We start from the raw sequence: 21606 nt of genomic DNA, 5'->3' as shown, positions 1-21606 counted from the left end.
ATGTATTAATGAGAGAGTGTAGACTGAAGGGAGGACTTTAAAACCAGTCTCAAGGATCACTAATTTCAATTTCAGAAATATGCAAAGGAGCATAAGAAAACAGCCATATACTAAGAGTTATTATCCTACACTGGTATGATCAGCAAACTCATCAAAGAAGCATCTTTTGGCCCCAGGCTAAAAAATGAAACTGAGCTGTACCCACCAATGATTTGCAGTCTAGGCAGGACACGTACAAGTCACATGAACAGGGCCCAGACATGAGAGTTGTCATATCTACCAAAGAGCTAGGCTCTTCTGGGGACTTGTAGCTTGGTCTCTGATTCATTTGCATAAACGACCATAAAAGGAGAAAAACTCAGATTATAACAAAGTCTTATCAACATCCTACAACCTCACATTACAGTTTTCTTCCCCTTGAGGACAAAATAAGAAAGAAAAAAATTGTGCTCATGTCGTTTTTCTTTCAGTTCTTACTAGCCATGGATTTGATTTTCAAAGAAACCTATAGCATGTTGATGCTTTGTTTGGTTAAAGGGCTTTTGAGAAAGATTCCAGTTCATGCCATAAATTTGCATAAGAAAGTTGAGATTACAATAAAGAGATTCAACTGTGAAAAAGTCTGACAATGGATGGCCACCTACTTTACACTTATCTTTACACTAGTTGTCAGAGTAATGTTAGAAAACATAATCCTAAAGGAGATGTACAAAATGATCATGATTAATAACTTCCTGGAGTGCTGATGGTTAAAACCCATGCTCCTTGTCCAGAAGGACAGCAGATCCATGTCCAGGCAGAGGAGGCCTGGTCATAGCCTTTCAAGAAACAGGAGTATCAAGAAATCTCAAAGAATTACAAGAGATTTCAACAAAAATATATCTGTCCATTTCAGCCTGAGTTCTGTCACTGAGCTCTTTTGCCATGTTTTTTTTTTTTGCTCAAGGCTAGCACCCTACTACTAGAGCCACAGCTTTTTTCCAGTAATAGAGATAAGTCTCTACAGACTCTTGGCTTCCAACCATGGTCCTTAGATTTTAGTCTCCTGAGTAGCTAGCACTACAGGTGTGAGCCACTTGTCTATTTCTTACCATCAATCTAAGAAAAACACAATATGAATATTATGGGAATGCATTCATACCTTTTCTGCCAGGTATTAGTTGATTTCCTGGCAGACACTGATCACTTCCAAAGATTGCTTGACTTATCTCCTGACTTATTCTGGGAATTGAGAGAAGTTGGTCTTTCGTTGAACTTTAAAAATGAGAGTAGGGTTGGGAGTTTGGCTTAGCGGTAGAGTGCTTGTCTAGCATGCATGAAGACCAGGGTTTGATTTCTGGGTACCATATACATAGAGAAAAGGCTCTAGCCCTGAGAAAGCCCAAGGACAGTGCCCAGGACCTGAGCTCAAGGCCCAGGACTTGGCAAACAAATGAAAGTAGACCTTCCTGGTGCCCTAGACAAAGAATTGAGCTGAAGATGGAAGTCTGGCACAACGGCTTCTGCTACTCAGCTAGGATGCTCTCCCATGCCGTGAGCCACTAGATCCTGCCCCAATAAGGGATGTGGGAAATCTTTTTATTTCATAAGGTGCCATTGAGTTCCAGAGAGTTTTATTACTATGTGGACACCAGGTGTGAAAGGCAGGCTAATGCCCCCCCTCCAAGATGTCACGTCCTAATCACCCAGTGTCTTTGGAAATCCTGCCTCATGTGGAAAAGGAAGCACTGCAGATGTGATTCAGTTAAATAATCTACATGAGAAATTCCCCAGGACTGTGCAGGTGTGCCCAGCATCACCAGAAGAACAAGAGGGAGGTGGGAGAGAGCCCCATCTGAGCCCTTGAGGTGACAAACTCAGGAGTCAGAGGGGGCAACGCTGGGGTGGGGAGAGATGCAAGCTGTGGAGGGGGTGTCGCGGGTAGCACTGGAAAGCCAGAGCTCACCAGCATGCTCTTTCATGTGTTTGTGTTTTCCTAGTGTAATACATTAAGTATTTCATGAGCCACCATTTGGCAAAATGCAAATCCTCAAGAAAGAAACTATCTCTCAGAGGAACCGCTAAACCAAACAATTTTAAGTATGTGTATGCCTGAGTGTGTCTTGGTGTGTGACTGTGTGTGTGTGAGTGCATATGGGATGATATCCTAAAAACACACTTTCTCAGTCTCCGCTGTAAAAGAAGGGTGTGCCTGGTGTTTACCTTGAATTGCTCTGACATGGTCATTGGGAATGAATTTAAGAGAATGAAGAGAAAGCGGGGCTCTGGTGACAATGTCAGAGGGAACTAACAAATGCTCCCTCTCGGTGCTCTTCTTTCTTCAAGGAGGTAAAATCAAAGGCTTTGAGCCTTTTCCTAAGGGAACCCTTTTCCTTGCCCAGAGGCTGGGCAAGGCCCTGGACTCTAACAGTCTTGTCTTCAGCACTATTCTCTTTCTATTGTTCTCCCAGGTCCCATCCTTCTGAAGACTTCTTTGTGGAGGCGTGATTCATGTCCTCCTACATGTTTAGATCTGTGAACTGAGGAAGAAAGAAAGGATAAAAAGAGGGGAGAGAAGAAGGAAGGAAGGTAGGCATGCAGGAAAATTGAAAAGAAGGGAAGAAAGGAAGACAGGGAAAAAGGAGAGAAGGGAAGAAGGAAGGAAGGGAGGGAGAAAGGAAGGGAGAAAGGAAGGGAGGAAGGGATGAAGATTGGGAGGGATTTCCTGGTTGACTTTAGGCTTCTGTGTCATTTGATATCTTTTCCCTCATTTCTCCAGCCCTGCTATGCCAGGGCAGAACAACCCTTAAGATATTTTGTAATGAGAACAAGTCCCTTATTAAGAGGATTAGACATAATCTAAGTGATCTGGTGGGCCCTAACACTTGGTAAAAAGTGAAAGGCTTTGCCTGAAGCAAGCCCATGTGGGCTCTTCTTCCACTTGAAATGGTCTGAGTACTAGGGACCACTCTCCCTCAAGTAGAACTGAAACTGACAACTGGAGTTCAGGATGGCTGATGTTCACATGGACACAGCCAGAGCCTCTCTCAGTAAAGCAGAGATGTTTTTCATGTTTGTTTGTTTTTCTTTCCAGCTGTTATTGCAGAAAGCACACTATAAACTGAGACAAGCTATAAAATAGGAATAAGTAATAAAAACAACTGTAAAACACATAGCAAATGCTTTAAATAATAAGTGCCCCCTGGCTAGTCCTCAGCTTGGTTTATAAAGCCAATGGTAAGATACAAACAATACCAGGCAAAGATTCCAGAATGGTGGTAATAAACAGACCTGCATTCAAATCCTGACTCATCTTGCTGTTAGTTTGTCATATGACCTGGGCCAATAGGATTTCAATTTATCTGAGTTCAGGACTTTTTAGGTGGAAAATAGGACTAAGCACTATCTGCCTGATGAGGTTGTTGCAAATCTCAAACCAATAATTTCTTTGGCAGAGTCTGGGGCACTGAGGAGATCCTAAAACTGTAACTTCCTTACAGAAGAGTTCTCTTCAACAAGGATAGAACAAAGGGAAAAAATGATCTCCAAAACACTTTACAAGGCAATCTAAGGATAAAATTGCCAAAGAAAAATGAGAGAAAGGAAGAAATAAGGAATTGGTACAAATGCCTTGTTGTGACACTGTCACTGAAGACCTTGACTTTGACCTGTATGTACTTTTAGACTAGAAAAATATGCTAGATATGACTTGCTTTCCTTGTGAGTGATGTCTAAGTTGTTTTCTGACTACTACCCCAGATGCTTGCTTGCTTGCTTGCTTTTTTTCTTTTTCTTTCTTTCTTTCTTTCTTTCTTTCTTTCTTTCTTTCTTTCTTTCTCTCTCTCTCTCTCTCTCTCTCTCTTTCTTTCTTTCTCTTCTCTTTCTCTCTTTCTTTCTCCTCTTCTCTTTTTCTCTTTCTTTCCCTCTCTCTTTCTCTTTCATTCTTTCTTTGTTTCCTTCTTTTATTCTTTGCTAGTCATGGGGCTTTGAACTTTGGACATGGGCACTGTCCCTGAGCAATTTAGCTCAGCTCAAGGCTAGCACTATACATCTTTGAGCCATAGTGGCACTTCCAGTTTTCTGATGGTTAATCGGAGATAAGAGTCTTACAGATTTTCATGCCGGGGTTGGCTTGGAACAGCAATCCTCAGATCTCAGCCTTTTGAGTAGCTAGGATTTCAGGCCTGAGCAAGAGCACCCAGTTCTCCAAATGTTTTATTAAAAAGAAATAAAATAGTTTGAAATATCCCATTTCCTACCTACCTCATTCTGTTTCTCATTCCTGAAAAAGCTAACATCCCAAAGTAGGAACAAATCATTCTTCTCTATTGTGGCTCAGTTCTAATCCATCATGTGCATTCATATGGAATATGTCACAGGATGCACTAAAAAAATCTATATAAACTACCTACTATAGTATGACATCTTGTTCAGATCACATATTTCCAAGCCTTGTTTAGTCTGGCACATGAAAAATTTGCTTTTCATTTTACATGTTCTAGATCAGCTTTGTGGTTATATCACAGTTTACTTCTCTTGTCTTAGTGGGTGCATTTGTGTTTCTGATTATTATTGTTGCTGTGTAAGACTCTTTGGCCATGTGGGGGGCTGCTACAGAAGTGGAAGTGGAATTGCCAGTATGATCTCTGCACATCAGTAAATTCATCATGAAGGTGCCCATCTAGAAAAGTTGCAGCAACTCATATTCTACTGGTAATGTCTATGAGCTTCTTTGCCCCAAAGACTCATCCCTACTCCCTAAGTCCAGACTGATTCATGGGGACTGTTCTAATTTTTGTTGTTTTGGCTGATACTGGACTTGAATTTAGGATGAATTGCTTAGCTTTGTGAATCATTGCTGGCAACTTCTACCTCTTTGATTTGTTCCAGGCACTATCTCCAGAAGCCTTGATTTTTTTCAGATCTCAGCTTCCTGAGTACCTGGATTTACAAGCATGAAACTCTGGATCCTGATTTTTTCACTTTTTTGTTTGTAGTTACTCTGTAATGAGATATATTGGTCAGTTGAGAGACCTGAAGAGAAAAAAATTGAGGTAGAGTTTCACCAGATTGTCCAGGTTGACTTCAAGTTCCTTTATTTTTAAGGTGATCAAGTATGTTAATATTTTTGCTGTGGCTTGCATGTTTTATTTCTTAAAAAGTGTTGTTAAAATAAAAATAATAAATATATTCCCCTTCTTTTTTCTCATTTTGGAAGAAATCAGGAAGATTATATTTTGAAAAATTAGAAAACTGTCAATACTACTTGCTTAATTTTTTTTTTTGATACTGAGTCTTGGATCCAGGTTCACTGCTACCAGTGATAGATAGATGATAGACGATAGATAGATAGACAGACAGATGCCAAATGAATGAAGTCTGTGTTTGCTGAAAGCATGCTATAAACAGAACAGCTATGAAATAAGAATAAATAATTTTAAAAAGCATAATGAAGAGAAGAAGATACTCATTTTTACTGGAGACATAGACTAATTAGGAAGTCTACAACTCTTTTTTTGCCAGTCCTGGGCTTGAGTTCAGGACTTGAGACCTGTCCTTGAACTTTCTCAAGGCTAGAGCTCTACCACTTGAGTCTCAGCCCCACTTAGGGCTTTTTTCTATGTATGTGGTACTGAGGAATCGAACCCGGGTCTTCGTGCATGCTAAGAAAGCACTCTACCACTAGGCCAAACTCCCGGTCCCAGGAAGTCTACAACTCTTAAATAAAGTAGTTCACAATCATATTAACAATAATATCACCCCAAATGGTTGCTCTTTGCAAAGCCTCAGACAAATGATTTGACATACAGACTGGCATATCCCCTGATAGCTGTGTGTGTGTTGTCTGTGTATGTTTCTAATCCTGCATTAATCCTGCCTGGATGCAGTCATAAGGTAAGAAAAAGTCTTGAAAATTCCCAGGCCAAACTTACGGATCCTTTGATCCATCTGCACCCCAGCTTACCCTCAGTGTCTCCACGGTGCCTTCTTCACCTGCGGAGGAAGCCCACTGGCCTCCCCACTGCTTGTGACGGAAGAAAGCTCACACTTGAGAAAACCTGGGTATGTCCAAAAGAATGCCAAACAACTAGGTTTGGAGAGGGATAAATAATCACAAAAACGCCCATTGTGTATTCATAACACATTTACCACAATCATCAACACCATGAAAGTCAAACCACACCACGCTGGCAGCCATCTGGGTGCATCCTGTGGTGGTGTGGTGACCATTTGTTGGTTTTCTCTTCAGTGTCTTTCTGTTAACAGACAATAACCTTGATCCTGATGTGGAGATTCCTTTCTGTCACCCGGCCAATATTGCCTGGGAAGGGTTTAGGGGGTGAGAGGTGGGATTTAGAAGTGCGACGACTATGCTGCTCACACAGACTCTTGAGATGGGAGATGCCCCTTTCAGTCAGCCTCAGAATGCACATAATAAACACAGGGAAAGACTCTCTTCTTTTTAGCTCTGAAGTGTAAGAATAGGAGCGCTGGAGTACTGCAAGATTATACCACTGTAATTACTTACTTCCTGGAAACTGTTATTAACTAATTAGCTAATTAAGTAAATGAATAAATAAGTGAACAAATAAATAAATAACAGTGCCTCCATATGACAGAAATTACCTCTCTCTCTCTCTCTCTCTCTCTCTCTCTCTCTCTCTCTCTCTCTCTTTCTCTCTCTCTCATCTCTATCTCTGTCTGTTTCTAAACATTTCTGGAGCCCAGATATCTGAAATTCATGAGTCAATATGGCCACAAGTCAATAGGCCTCTCTGGAGGTTCTAAGACAGGATCCTGCCTCATCCCTTCTGGCTTCTTGCTACTCAATTCCTCCTCCCAAGGTATTCCCCTCTTCTCTGTCTCCTCCATTTCTGGCTCTTTTGCCATTGGGCCTAGGGCTACCTGTATGATCCAAGATAATCTCATCTCAAGGTTCTTGATGGTGTCTATGAAGAATACTTTCCCAAGTAAATGACCACTCCTGAGTCCCAAGAACTGGGATGTGATATATTCTTTTGCCTTTCACCAGGAAACCAAGCAAAAAGAGAGTTTTGGATTAAAAATACAGCCAGTACAGCAGAAGCAGAACAAAGAGACAGATAGAAACCTTGAGGCTGAGTTTTCTCAAGAGAGATGGTGTCCAGCTTTGCCTGAAGTTAGCACCTAGTATCCTCTATGGGAGCCAGAGGATTTTTGCCTTTTCTCCTTTAGCTGGTTTGAATTGGGTGTGCATGTCCCAAAGTATCTCTATAAAGTGAATGAAGCAAAAAGAATATTTTCAATCAGGATTTGGAGATTTTTAGGATTTGGAGAAACTCGGAAAGATTCATAAAGTTCTTGGTGATGCACTCTAAAGGTTCTCCCTTGTTTTCTTGCACATGTTGAGAATTCATTCTCCTCTAGAGAAGGACTGTGTTGGTGGAATCAACCTGGGGCAAGATGAAAGTTACAACTGGATGCTGAAAAAGAGATCTTATGCCTGCCATACTAGCATGTGCCTATGGTCCCAGCACAATGAGTTTAAAGTCAGCTTAGGATACATAGCGAGATCTTGTCTCAGAAACAAAGAGAGAGACAGACAAGCAAACAGAGGCAGAGAAAAAGAATGAGAGATAGGGAGGAGAGAGAAGAGAAAGAAAAAAGTATAAGGCAGTAAAGAAAGCCAATTCTGCTCTCCCATATTCTACCAAAGGATAATTATCTCTTTGATTCTCATATTTTCAAGCACTAAATGCATCATAAAATCTTCTTAATTTCATCCTATCATGATTATGTCAAAGATATTCCCCCCAAAACCTTGAAGAGATGTTCTGTAAATCCTATAAACCCTCCAGGCCTTGGATGAGTGCCTCTTATCTACAATTAACCACCAAAAAAGCCAGAAGTAGAGTTGAGATTCAAATGGCAGCTCCTTGTATGTAAAAGTCAAGCAAGAGCTTCAAGCCCTGAATTCAAGCCCCAATACTGGCAGTTCTCCCCATCACCAATATTTATTCAAGATTTAGAAAAATAAGTAGTATATATTAAATTGTGCTGTACATTAGGCTGTGGTGGGTGAATTTTATATGGGATATTTTATTTAAGAATCACAATAGCTTTGGGGAAAAGAAGTTAATTTCCTACTATTGGGTTATTATTATTACTCATTTATTATTATTATGTTTCATGTGACAGAAAGAAAGTATGGTTCTGAAAGATTAAGGTAATTGCAAAAGTTGGGAGGAAACAGGATGCACACTGCGGTGGCTATTTCTAGAGCCGTTCTCTGCAGAGTCAGAGGCTCATGGATCACACATCTCAGTTGCATGCACACTCAGGCAGGCTGCTTGCACTGCACAGTCTAGACATTAGTCAGGCCTTCCCACTGCCTCCACCCAGCTAGCTGCTTTCTTGGCCAGGTGCTGAGACTAGGGTTAGGGTCAGAAGAGCCAGTCTTCCCAGGCTTGGGATGGGAAGTCTATATACTGTCAACTCAAAATGGAAGGACAGAAGATTGAGAGGGGATAGGCAGTGCATGCATGAGTACACATACATATGCACATGCATTGGTACTGGGGCTTGAAGTCAGGGCATGGGCACTGTCCCTTAGGCTGGTGTCCTACCACGTGAGCCACCACCCCACTTCTAGCTTTTTCTTAGTTACTTAGGACATAAGAAATCTCACAACCTTTTCTGCTTGGGCTGGCCTCCAACTGGGATCCTCAGACAGCAGTCTCCTGAGGAGTGAGATTTACAGTTGTAAAGCCACCAATTCCTGGTCATAGCCGGGAGACTCTTTTTGTGCTAACACATGTTCAGCCAGTAAGTCTATCTCAATATGTTGATGTCTGTTGGGATATTTAGAAGAAAGCCCATTAACACCTTTGAAGTTACTCAGGCTCCTGGTTCCAATCTTTATCATGTTACAGTTTTGGGGTATTATTTTAAGTCATCCAAACAAGGCATAAATTTAAAAGCAATCAGAGAAAGATGGCTGAGTGAAAATGTCCACAGTAAGAATTTCCAGTAGTCTCAGCTTTCCTATCTAGTCATTATATCCACCTCAGACAACTGATGTAGGAAAGAAAATGGGAAAATATTTGCAAATAATTTAGTGATAAATCACAATGATAGTTTCCACTGGTCTTTATTTTGGCATCAGAGTTTTGATACTAGGATGAAATATGCTCAGGATGAAATTTCCCTGTGGAAGGGTTGGTCTGGACTGTTTTTGTTTATTTGTTTCAGAGTCCCTTCTCCAGTGATCAATTTGTCTCACTTATTGTTCATTATGGAGTGACAGCAATTAGGAAAATTGGGCACCAGATAAGAGATAAAAGCACGCCGAGTGGAGTACGGGGCCAGATCGCTGGAAACTTAGGGTCTGCGGTTGTCATTCTTTTGATTCCATCCATATATTTGTCATTCATGGATATAATATTTTATTGATGCCTTTTGTAGAGTCCTGGAAGAATGCTTAAAACCTAGTTTACTTATTTTGCATTACATTAAAAAATATACAAGGTAGGCGCCGGGAGTTTGGCCTAGTGGTAGAGTGCTTGCCTAGCATGCACAAAGACCCGGGTTCGATTCCTTGGTACCCCATACATAGAAAAAAGCCAGAAGTGGTGCTGAGGCTCAAGTGGTAGAGCTCCTTGAGAAAGCTCAGGGACAGTGCTCAGGGCCTGAGCTGAAGCCCAGGCCTGGCAAAAACAAATGTACAAGGTAGAAATATGCATTCTCACTGTAACAAAATGGTGGCGATTAATAGTGCCTTGTAAAGTGATAATGAGATTTGAACTGATATACGGAGTGTAGGTTTTGAGGTTTAGGTACCATATTCTGTCTTGTTTAAGCAAATTATCTCTTTCTAAGGAAGGATCTTTTAATTATCAATGTAAGGACTAGAAATGTAGCTCAGAAATAGACTGCTTGCCTAAAATGACCAAGGCCTTTGGTTTAAACCAGATCCCCTCCCCCCACCAGCTAGTTCAGTTCTTGAAATGAGGACCAGGGTGATTCTGAGCTGTCTATAAACTCATGTAAGAAAGGCCCCCTCTGATTGGAGCAAAGAAATAGGTGCAGCATCCCACAACTGCACAGCACAGGCTTTCAACCTGAGGTACCTGTGGCTTGTCGTTTGCCTTGGTGACCAACACTGACTCTCAGTTTGCACAGGCTCTTGCTCACAGTGAACTGGATGCGCTTATTCTCAACCCCTGAGCAGCATATATAACACGGGTAGTCTGTTTCTCTCCTCTGGTTTCTGATCATAGAAGTGTACTTCACACTATCCTTTCCTGAAGAATGTTTTAAAAGAATTCAAATATGGCTGGGAATTGGTGGCTCACACCTGTAGTTCTAGCTACTCAGGAGGCTGAAACTTGAGGATTATGGTTTCAAGCCAGCCCAAGCAGGGAAGTCCTTAAGACTTATCTCCAATAAACTACCAAAAAAAAGCCATAACTGAAGCTGAAGCTCAAATATTAGAATATTATCCTTGAGAAAAAAAGCTCAGTAATGTACAAAGCCCCAAGTTCAAGCCCCACTACTAGAAAAAAAAAGAGAGAGAGAAAAATTCTGTTGTTTATATTAGATTTGTATCATCTTTAAGTATTTGTACCAAAGAGTTACCCTTCAACAAATCAATTTAGAAGCAGAGTGCATCATGATCAATGCCACCCCCTTTCATCATTCTCCCCATCTCTCCGGTCCCCTTTCTTTCTCTGGGTTAGTTTCATAGGATGTACACGAACATTATTACTGCATCCTTCTCTTCCTATGAAGACTCCATGGAACAGGTTCAGTGTCTCATACTGGAGATGCTTCTTCTTTGTACCCACAGTGTGGCCAACCTGCTGTTCTTCTAGATCTATCAACTTCAGTGGCTCCATTCAGAGCCATAAAGCATCACATTTATGCCTCTGGAAAGATCTACCTAAGACATCACCTCCAAATGAGTTCTGCCTCTAAGTCACTTTTATAATTATCTTCGAGGGATACTGAGGGTTTGGGAGAGGTTGCCAGCACATCACCTCAGTCTTCATAATGAGAAAACTTTCTGGGACAGAAAGAGAGAAGAATAGTAGAGGAAACATGGGATCACTTATTTCAAAGACCAGTTTGGAAAGTATAGGCTATGGTGATCAATACAGCTCATCAAGGAGGTCAGCAGACCTCTCAAACATGGCGGTAGCTTTCAAATTCACGGGGAGAGGGAAAGGATGGAGATAAACTCATGTGCAACACCAGGGTCCCAAACTAGGAGAAAGTAAGGAACAAATTCAAACTGCCATCATATGCACTTGGAGAAATTTCAGCGGCAGTTCAAAGGATGGAATGTGCTCAGGATATAAGAAATGCTCTACATTCTTCCTTCCTTTTTTAATATCGAAAAGCATTACTTTTTATGGCCATATGCACATAGTTATTGAGGACTGAAAGTTTCTTGTTGTCTTTCCTTGTCCTTTATATGCCTCCATGCACATTTACACTTCCCTTCTGATTTTATAAAGTTCCACTAAGTGCTGGTGGCTCACATCTGATATCCTAGCTATTCAGGTGGCTGAGATCTAGAAGCTCATGTTTCAAAGCCAGCTCAGGTAGAATAGTCCATGAACGTACATCTCCAAAATAATGAGAAAATGCCATGGATGCATGGCTCAAGTAGTAGAGGACCAGCCAAGAGAGAAAGCAAACTGAACAAAGACAAAGCTTAAGAGTTACCACTGTAAAACAACAACAAAAAAGTTTCATCCAGGTGCTGGTGGCTCATGCCTGTAACCCTAGATATTTAGGAGGCTGAGGTCTGAGGATCTCAGTTCAAAGCCAGCTCAGGCACTAAAGTCCATGAGATTCTTATCTCTAACCACCAGAAAACTAGAAGTAGAGCTGTGGCTAAAGTGGTAGAGTTCTAGTCTTGAGCTGAAGAACTCAGGAACAACGCCCAGGCCCAGATTTCAAGCCCCATGACCAACAACAACAACAAAAAATCAGTGTCATGAACTGAAGAGGGACTTTGAAAATCTTGTAGAAGCCTGTGGATCTGTTTTTATGGAGCCAGAGGTTGATGTTGAGGACTTGGAAAGCAGTTCCAGTGTTTTAGCTTGTCTAAAGATGCTCTTGAGGATGCTGAAGGGTTGCTTGAACACGTGGTCTCCCTGGGAGAACCAGTGGCCTGGGCCCAAGGTGAGTTCGAGAGGCCTCACTAGGGCTCCTCCCCAGGAGGGAAGAAGCTGTAAGTGTTTGATCTGGCATGGTGTGTTATGTCCTCATCGCAGGCAGGGCTCTCCAGGATGGTTACAGGCTCTGCATGGAAATACTAGCCTATACATAAGTCTTGACTGGCTGCGTTTGTGTTACCCTGGATCCTGCCATCCTCTCCCTTTCTGTGTGTGGAAATAATTTTCAAATTTACCTCATAGCCTCATAAGCTAAGGAGTCACGCCTGGAATAACTGCAGAAGTCATTTCAGGCAACACCACCAAGAACAATCCAGGTCTCTGATTCTCTCATATCCTCCAATGTACCCAATGTGTCAGAAGGCATTCTGGGAAACCAATGAAAGGGGGGTGGAAATCCAGCACCCCAGGTAGCAGAGCAATGTTAGCTTTGTGCCATTCTGTCTCTGGCACTCCATAACTTACCTCCACACTCTCCTCTTACCCTCTCTATTTCTCTTCCAGCTCTCTGCTTCTCATTTAAGGGCTCAACCATCTCATAGTGTGTGAACCCCAACCTCACCCCATCCCTGCCCTGCCTTTTACTAATCCTGTCTGACCAAATACATTCTACTCAACTAGGAAGGTGGCCTGGATTCCTCTCACCATTTGGCTACTCAATATCTCTTTGATTTGTTTTCTTACATCATAACTACTAGTTTTTGACTATGGGTATCGAAATTAGATTTCTCATTCTTTTCATTTTGAATACTAGCATAGGCTATGTAGCACCAAATAAATGATTGCTAGGGGAGGGGAGAGTTGGTGAAAAGTAGATTTGAGAATCAATGTGTCTCCATTATTCTTCGCAGGCAAGATATCAAAGCAAGTATATGTGTCATTTAGAAATCTAGGCTAGCTTGGCTCACACCTATAATCCTAGATATAGGAGGTTGAGATCTGAGGATTACTTTTTGAAGACAGCCTGAGCAGGGGAGCCTTATCTTTAAACAAAGTCAGAAATGGCTCAAGACTTTGAGCACAAAGGCTCAGAGACAGCACTAAGGGCCCTGAGTTCAAGCTCCAGGATTGGCACACACACACACACGCATGCACGCACGCACATACACACATATTCTCTCTCCCTCCCTCCCTCCCTCCCTCCCTCCCTCCCTCCCTCCCTCTCTCTCTCTCTCTCTCTCTCTCTCTCTCTCTCTCTCTCTCTCTCTCTCTCCCTCTCTCTCTCTCTCTCTCTCTCTCCAAAGTTCACATCGTTATCCAAACTCATCAAAGAAGGGAATTGCAGCTCAGGGAGGAGAAATAACCCTCTCTCTCTCTGTACATTCCATAATGAAATGACAGTGGTGTCATCTGAATAGAAACCTCTATGGCTTCAAAGCCAAGCCTGTGCTGTCATCACCTGTATGCCCTTCTGTCCCCTGACACCCTGATCCTCAGTGCCCAGGAGAGGGTACCAGAGTGGAATGTGAACATGCTGGTGTGCAGGCCGACCTGATCTGCCGAAGACCTTTGCTGACTAAGCAAGGTCTGAGCTCTGCATTCCATATTGTTATGGATAGTTCCCAAGTGGAAGAATTGCCTGGAAAAGAGGCAATGTGTCCTGTTCACCCCCACATGCCCTCAGGGTTACTGCCTCACTTTTTTTTTTAATAACTTCACTTCCTACAGATAGCATTTAGCTTTTATAAGAAAAAAAAAAAAACCACCCAGTTTCTTATCTGCTCACATTGCTCCAGATGTTTCTCCTCCTACTCTTGTCTTTCTTAATGACTCTGAGGGGTTTGATTACCAGCAAGGTTAAAACTGTCAAATTATTCTTGGATCTCTTCCATGTCTTTCTTGCTTTCTCTTTTTAAAATCCATCTCCAAAGTTCAATGTGTTTTTAAATCTGCACCGATAGATCAATGATGTTTCTTTCCTAGTTTTAGTTAAGTCACCATACATATAACAGCTACACATTTGGGGGCGGGTACCTTCCTCTGTGTGAGACTCACTCTGAAGTTTTGCTGTTGATTGCTTCGAGGTTTTCGTCTTTCCTCACTGATGGCACCCACGCACAAACACATGCATCCCAGCACTGGAGAAGCGGGAGTAGACTGATGGGCTCTCAGTGAGGGGGTTTCAGGAGCCATGAAGACAGTCTTCATCTGTGCACCAGGACTCCTTAGTGGTGAAAGGATACTAGAGATAACCTGGTCATCCCTGCTGACATCACCTTTGGTGGGGACTAAAGGGATGTGTCTCTGTGTCTCGGCTGATGTTACGGCCATATATAATCTAGTCGCTGTAGTTTTTGGAAAGGCCTACACACAGTCATAGTGAGCAGAACAAACTTGGGGACCCTCAGAATCATTCCAAGACACATACCTCCATCCCACTCCCCATCAAATACCAGAAGGAGATTTTCCACCGCAGGTGATACATGCCTCAAATTTTGACTCCAGTTGGGACAGGAAAGAGTTCTGGAGTTTAATGCTGACTTCACTGTCAAGATTTTAAGAGCCACTTTTTCTGGTATAATATTAGCAGCCAGTGGGGATCGTGGGTGTTTCCTCTCATGTAGGATTTGTGTTGTCATCAGAGTTCTGAATTTGTCTTGATCCTCAGGGGCAAAAGAAGGGACTAAGGCAAAAGCAGATACTAATTCCAAGAGTTCTCCAGAATATACAGAATATGCTCATGTTTATTCTTTGAGAATCTGCATCATTACCACTCCCCCCTTACCCTCATTATACCTCAGTTGGTGCCATTCTTAAAAGTTTCAGGAATAGCAGTAATTAAAGAGTGGCAAAACATTGAATGTTTTTCTTTCTTTCCTTTTGTTTTCACTTAATGTTTTCCCAAATCTGTCTTTATTTACTGCTTATTTGGTGTCATTGGAAAAACCTCTGCCACTGCACAAATGAGAGTTAGATGGCAGCTGAAACCACCAAATATGTTTTCCTCTGGCATTCTTCACTCTTGTCTTGGACAGTCACAAAACAAGGAGTTATTTTTTTTTAAAGCAAATCTTCAATTCTTCAATTTTAAAAATATTTATTTATCTATTGGCTTAGACCTTACAGCTCCATCTCAAGTGAATTTCACCATCTCTATCTTCCACTTCAAGGGTCAAAGTTTCCAGGGCATGGTCATTCTGCTACTTTAAACTTAAAGCAAATACTGAGCTTTTTCATACTTCATTGTGGTATACACACATGCATTCCTATCTTCCTGAAAGTTCTTCTGAATAACTTTTCTGCTCTTTTCTTTAATAAAGTGGTATAATGGAGTCATATTTATATACTCATTGGTTAAAATTTCACAAGTAATCATTTGTTTCCAGACAAGAATTGTAATGAAACCCTTGTCAAGACTAATTCAATATAGACAGGACATTTTTAGGCTTATGTTTTGAAATAGATTACAAAAAAACTGTGTTTTTCACAAAAGGCATTCTATGTGTCAACAGTGCCTCCTTGAATGGTAGCTTTTCTATACATTTTTTTTTTGCAGTCTTGAGACTTAAGTTCAGGGCCTGAGCACTGTTTTTGTACTTTCTCAAAGCTAGCACTCTACCATTTGAGCCACAGTACCACTTCAGGCTTTTTCTGTGTATGTAGTACTGAGGAATTGTACCCAGGGCTTCATGCATGTAGGCAAGCATTCTACCACTAGGTCACACTTCTGACCCTATACACTAATTTTTTAAACTTATTGAATATACTTAATTGGGGTTCATTGGATCTTCTTATTGGGCCAAAATAGTATAAGAATAGAGGTGGCTAGACAAAAGTCTTTGTCTGTACCCACACTGGTTATCAATTAGAAGCAGTATCTAGACCTTCCTTGTTTGAATAAATCACATACATTCTCATGATCCTTAGTCAATGGTCAAATTCAGAGTTTTAAAAGAAATACTAAAAGTAACTGGTGGCTTACACATGTAATCCTAGCTACTCGGGAGGATGATATCTGAGATTCTTGGTTTGAAGCCTTCCTAGGCGGAAAGTCTGCGGGACTCTTATCTGCAATTAACTAGCAAAAACAAACATATGAAAATTACATTGGAAAGCCCAAGATTAAAATATAATTCACTATGAAAGGATAGATATTTTTAAACTTGAATAATGATCACATATAGGGTGTGTGTATTTGTACTTTAGAAAATGCATCTAAATTCAATAAATGATTATTCCAGTAAAACACACCCTGTATCTTGTTTTGTGTGCTTTATTGCTTTCTTAGAACTTCAATATTCCTATAAATTCACTTATTACTTTTCTGACTCATTTTTACTTATTTAGCACTAGTAGGTTTCTTCTTGCTCTTCTTCTCCTCCTCCTCCTCTTTGTCCTCCTCCTCCCCTTCCTCCTTGTTTTCCTCCTCCCCATCCTCCTTTTTCCTCTCTTCCTCCTCCTCCTCCTCCTCCTCCTCCTCCTCCTCCTCCTCCTCCTCCTCCTCCTCCTCCTTCTCCTTCTCTTCACCTCCGCTTCCTTTATTCTTCTTTTCAAATTTGAATGGATTGCCAACGTTAGTAAAAAGGCAGGGACGAGCTTTCAACCAATTGTCTTATAGAACTTTAAGGAGTATATTATCATTCCTGAGTTCAAAAGTGACTGTGTTGAGAAGGGACAGGACACAGAACTAGAACTACCCTAGAGGACAGCAGTATAGAAGGAAGTGTGCAAGGAGAACAGTCTATGACTTCCCGCCTCCTCTCCATTATCCATCCCCAGACGAAAAGCAGAGAGCTAGAAAGAATAAAACCTCTAGATCTACTCTTGAAAATTTTGGAGGACACAGTTGTGCTTCTTTGAGTGGCCTGAAAACATATTTTCAGCTATTTTTCAAACCTTTAGGAATGACTAAATTCAAAACATGTTTCGTCAGGCACTTTTTCCTCCTCTTAATTGTTAAGCCCCTGTGCCTTACAAGGGAAATTTAATCCGTATGTTTCCGATTCATTTACACTGAGCTCATCAAAATGCTGTTTTGTAAGAATTATTTGATGTCTAAGATGTGTATGAGGTGTGTGTGTGTGTGTGTTTTAACACAGAGTTGCTTTCAGCCAGCCAGCAGTGAATATAACTTTAACCACTGGAAACTTAATCTTGATTTTCAATGAAAGATTCATCAACTTCATTTTTTTCACTAACTACAAATGCCTTTATGTTTTCTCATACTTTTTGCTGAGCTTAGAAGACTCTAAGGAGGAATAAGACAGCCAGCTTTGACAGAGTGTTATTAGTCGGAGTGAAGGGCCAACTTTCCTGAGGGGTTGTTTACTACCTTGTTCTAATACCAATTTCAAGGTCCTTTCAGTTCTGAAGTTTGTTTTCTGCTTCTGATGCAGCACAGATGAACATGTGATTGCTACGGATGTGTATTCTCTCCTAAGTAAAGAATGCCTTAGGCCTGGCAAGGTGGCTCATGCCTGTAATCCTAGCTACCAGGAGGCTGAGATCTGAGGATCACCGTTCAAAGCCAGTCCAGCCACTAAAGTCCGTGAGACTCATCTCCAATTAACAACTAGAAAAAAAAAACAGGAAGTGGCCCTGTGGCTCAAGGGGTAGGGTGGCAGCCTTGAGCTGAAGAGCTCAGGGACAATGCTCAGGTCCAAGTTCAAGCCCCATGACCCACAAAATAAATAAATAAAGACAGAAAGAAAGGAGAGAAGAAAGAAAGAAAGGAAGAAAGGAAGAAAGGAAGAAAGAAAGAAAGAAAGAAAGAAAGGAAGAAAGGAAGGAAGGAAGGAAGGAAGAAAGAAAGAAAGAAAGAAAGAAAGAAAGAAAGAAAGAAAGAAAGAAAGAAAGAAAGAAAACCAGCCAGCCTTTGGACTTTTGAACCGAAATACGTTCATACAAAATGAAATAGACAATTCATTGAGAACTATCAGATAGTACCAGCCTGGATGGAATTTGGATCACAAAGACCAGAGTCACCTGAGCCACCTCAGACATTCAGGGCACAAATGGCTCCAAATGTGTTCTTCCATCCTTGCAGCCATTGGCGTCAAGGCACAAAGAAATGAGGTCCTCTAACTGGCTCAACTTGCCTCCTACACTTAATTCCTTGGAAACAAGGAGAAAAGCATCCAATTCTACCCTAGCAACAATGCTATTTCCCCAAGGGCACAGGAAGAGGAATTGCATGTTACCAGCCCCATCTGAGCACACACCGTCCCTTACCCTTAGATTCTAGGGCTGTGTTGGCACATGGTCCTTCTTTTAAAGTCCTCTGAATAAATAAGGAGCTATTCATTCCTTAGGAGAGTGACCTGGCTAAGCCAATTCAATACTCTGGCAAATGGAATAGAAAGTCGAGGGGGCTCCCGGTTTCTGGTAAGATGGAAGCATACACTGTGTGGAACATTTGGGATAGCTGCTATTTGAGAGCACTCAAAGCTAGGCAGCAGTAGGCAGGTTCAGAAGGCAGCTCTACTCTATGATAGATACTATCCCACCAGGGAGAAGCTTACTGTCTTGATCACTGTAACTGTCTCCTAGATCCAACTCAATGCATTAGACATAGCATCACACAGAAAGGCCTCTAGAAAATGCTGCCACTTCAGACTCAGGCACAAAGAAAGGGAAATTCTAACACTCTAAAATGCACACATCCACTAATTTCTCGCCCTCTCTCCTCATCTTCTTTCTCTTTCCACATCCCCCAACCCCCTTTTTTTTTCTCTGTGTTTCATACCTCAAGTTACCCAAAGGCAATAGCTTATAGCCACAGAAATGAGCTGGAAGTATGAGTCAGGGGCTGCTTCTCTTCCATTCCCAGGATCCATGGTCTCCAGAATGGTGAACAAGCTATTGCTTTTACTCTTGCTCTGTCTCCTGCCACTTGGCGTCAGACATGGGCATGACAGCAATAGTTCCTGCAAGGATAGGATAAGGAAAGCCCAAGACTTCTCATGGTGGGACCAACATGTGCAACTTGGGTAAAAAGAAACTCTTAACAATTTCAAGATGAGTCACAAGAGGAGAATGACTAACACAAACCCGTGTACAGTGAAAATATCATTGAGGGATGATAGTCTCTGATAGAGAAAATCTGGAAGAACTTCCTGGCTCATCTTCTTAAGGAATTGCTGAAGGAAGTTGCTCCAGCAGAAAAGAAGTGATAGAAGAGGAATGGCTGAAACATCAGGAATTAAAATGATAAGCCACAGATTATTTATAAACAGTATTGTTTTTAGTTTTGTGAAAGAAAACTGGTTTGGCTGTAAAGTTAAACATTAAAATATTGACTGATGGAACTACCAATGTCTATAGAGGTAACCAAGTGAAACTATTATCTAACAAGAGAGAATTGATCATTACAGCCATAAATTTACCATTCACTCCAAGTGGCAAAATAATAATAACCATTTATTTCCATTGAAGTCAGCTACAGAAAGTTAAGTATGTATGTTGGAAGTTTTAGAGTAATGTCTAGAATATAAATTTAATAGGATATAATCTGAACCATAATAGGTTAAACTGAAAGTCTGAGAAATGCCCACTTTAATCCCAAAAAGAAGAAAATAAGAAAGGAGATTTTTTTAAAAAAAAAAAGAGAATAAGTACAAAACAAACAAAATGATCAGACTAAATCCTAGTAGTAAGAAAACAATTGCTTTAAATGAAACTGTGCCAAATATATGAATTAAAACAATGAGACTAAGTTCCTAAAAGAAAAAAATATTTTAAATGCTATAATAGGCAGATTAAAAGAAAAGTATGCAAAAACGACATGTACTTCAGTAAGCATAATTTAATAAAGTCACTGTGGCCATTCTGTGTTAGAAGGAATTGATTTTAGAGTAAAGAAAAATTCTCAGGAGGAAGAATTCTGCAACATGGTAAAAAGTTCCTTTACCAAGTAGATATAGCAATCATAAATATATGCACATAGTAACAGAGCCTTAAAATAAAAAGAATCAATCAATACAACCAGGGAAACCTGGGAAAGAGTTAGGGAAGAGGTGAAATTATCCAAAATGAAATGTACCACTCCTTACCTGGCTTACGTCACTGTAACCCCTCTGTACATAACCTTTATAATAACAATAGAAAAATGAAAACCAGAAGAAAGAATGAAGGAAAGCAAGCCCTCTCCTTCAGAAAAAGCAATAACTTTTAGAATCATAAGGAGAACACAAATCTGCAAGTGTCATTAACGATATTAACACCGTTCTCTCAGTAACAAATATCTCAAGGATTTCAATCTGAGCAAAAATGAGGAGGAAAAGCTCAGCAAGAGATTCTTAAACACAACACCAGAAGCATGTTCTCTGCCAGATGACAACAAAACATCAAGTGTAAATATTTTAAATTAAATACTTAATTTAAATGCCTATAGAAGACACTGTTAAAAGAAGGGAGAGCAAGTTTTGAAGTGGGAGAAAACATTTGCCAATTAAATATTTGGACAAGGAATTTTTAATCTATCTTAAAACTATTTATGCTTAATAACTGAAAATCAAATAAAAGAACTATTAAAAAATGGCAAAACATTGTGAATAGACAGAAGCTCTTCCAAGGATGATGGTAAGTAATTATTGTGCATGAAACAATATTCAGCAACATTATCCATTAGGATAAATTCAGATACAACTATGAGAGGACACGAATACTCATCTCCTATTAGTGACAGAACTAGGAGCAACCAGCTATCCTACATCGAAAGTGTCCTAAAACAATGGGATATTATTGACAGTGCAGACTCTACCATCAGTGCAGCTCAGCAGAATGAAACAGGAGCAAGGTTGCTCCTCTGAACCCATTGAAAAAACAGTAACAATGCTTAAGGAAAGAGAGTTTCCTAGGAATTCAGCACCACTCACTCAAATATTTAATACACAAAATAAGCTTCCTATATTCTGTCTATCAGTAAAGACATAGAAACTTGAATTCAGGCTGGAAAATTCAAGTCAGATGGTTGTATTTTCTTACATAACTTCGGTGCATCTCAGCATCTCTATGGATATCAGTGATAGTCTAGTTTTTTTCAAGACACTCAACAAATGAAATGAAAAACTGTACTTGTCAGCCAGATGTCTCGCCTGTAATCCTAACACTCAGAAAGCTGAGATCTGAGGATCAAACTTTGAAGACAGACCATGCAGGAAAGTCCATGAGACGCTTGTCTCCAATTAATCACAAAAATAAAACTGGAAATGACACTGTGGTTCAAGTGGTAGAGCACTAGTTTTGAGCAAAAGGAACTCAGGGACAGCATCCAGGTCCAGAGTTCAAGTCCCAGGGCTACCAGAAGAAAAGATAATTGTGTTCAGAATCATTTTCAATGCAAAATTGAGAAAGAATGATATGAGTACTTTTAGATCACAGTCTTGCAACAGTAGGAAGATAGATGAAGGATTACTAAAATGACTTAGGAAACAGGCAAACATTTGCAATTAATTCATTTCCATGAAAATAATTGATCTACAACCATAAAGGTAAGATAGGTTTGCAGAAACTGGTAAGTTAG

The sequence above is a fragment of the Megascapheus bottae genome, chromosome 5, assembly GCF_031878675.1.
Source record: "Megascapheus bottae isolate mThoBot1 chromosome 5, mThoBot2.hap1, whole genome shotgun sequence".
Taxonomy (NCBI): Eukaryota; Metazoa; Chordata; class Mammalia; order Rodentia; family Geomyidae; genus Megascapheus; species Megascapheus bottae.
This window is presented reverse-complemented; position numbering follows the sequence as displayed.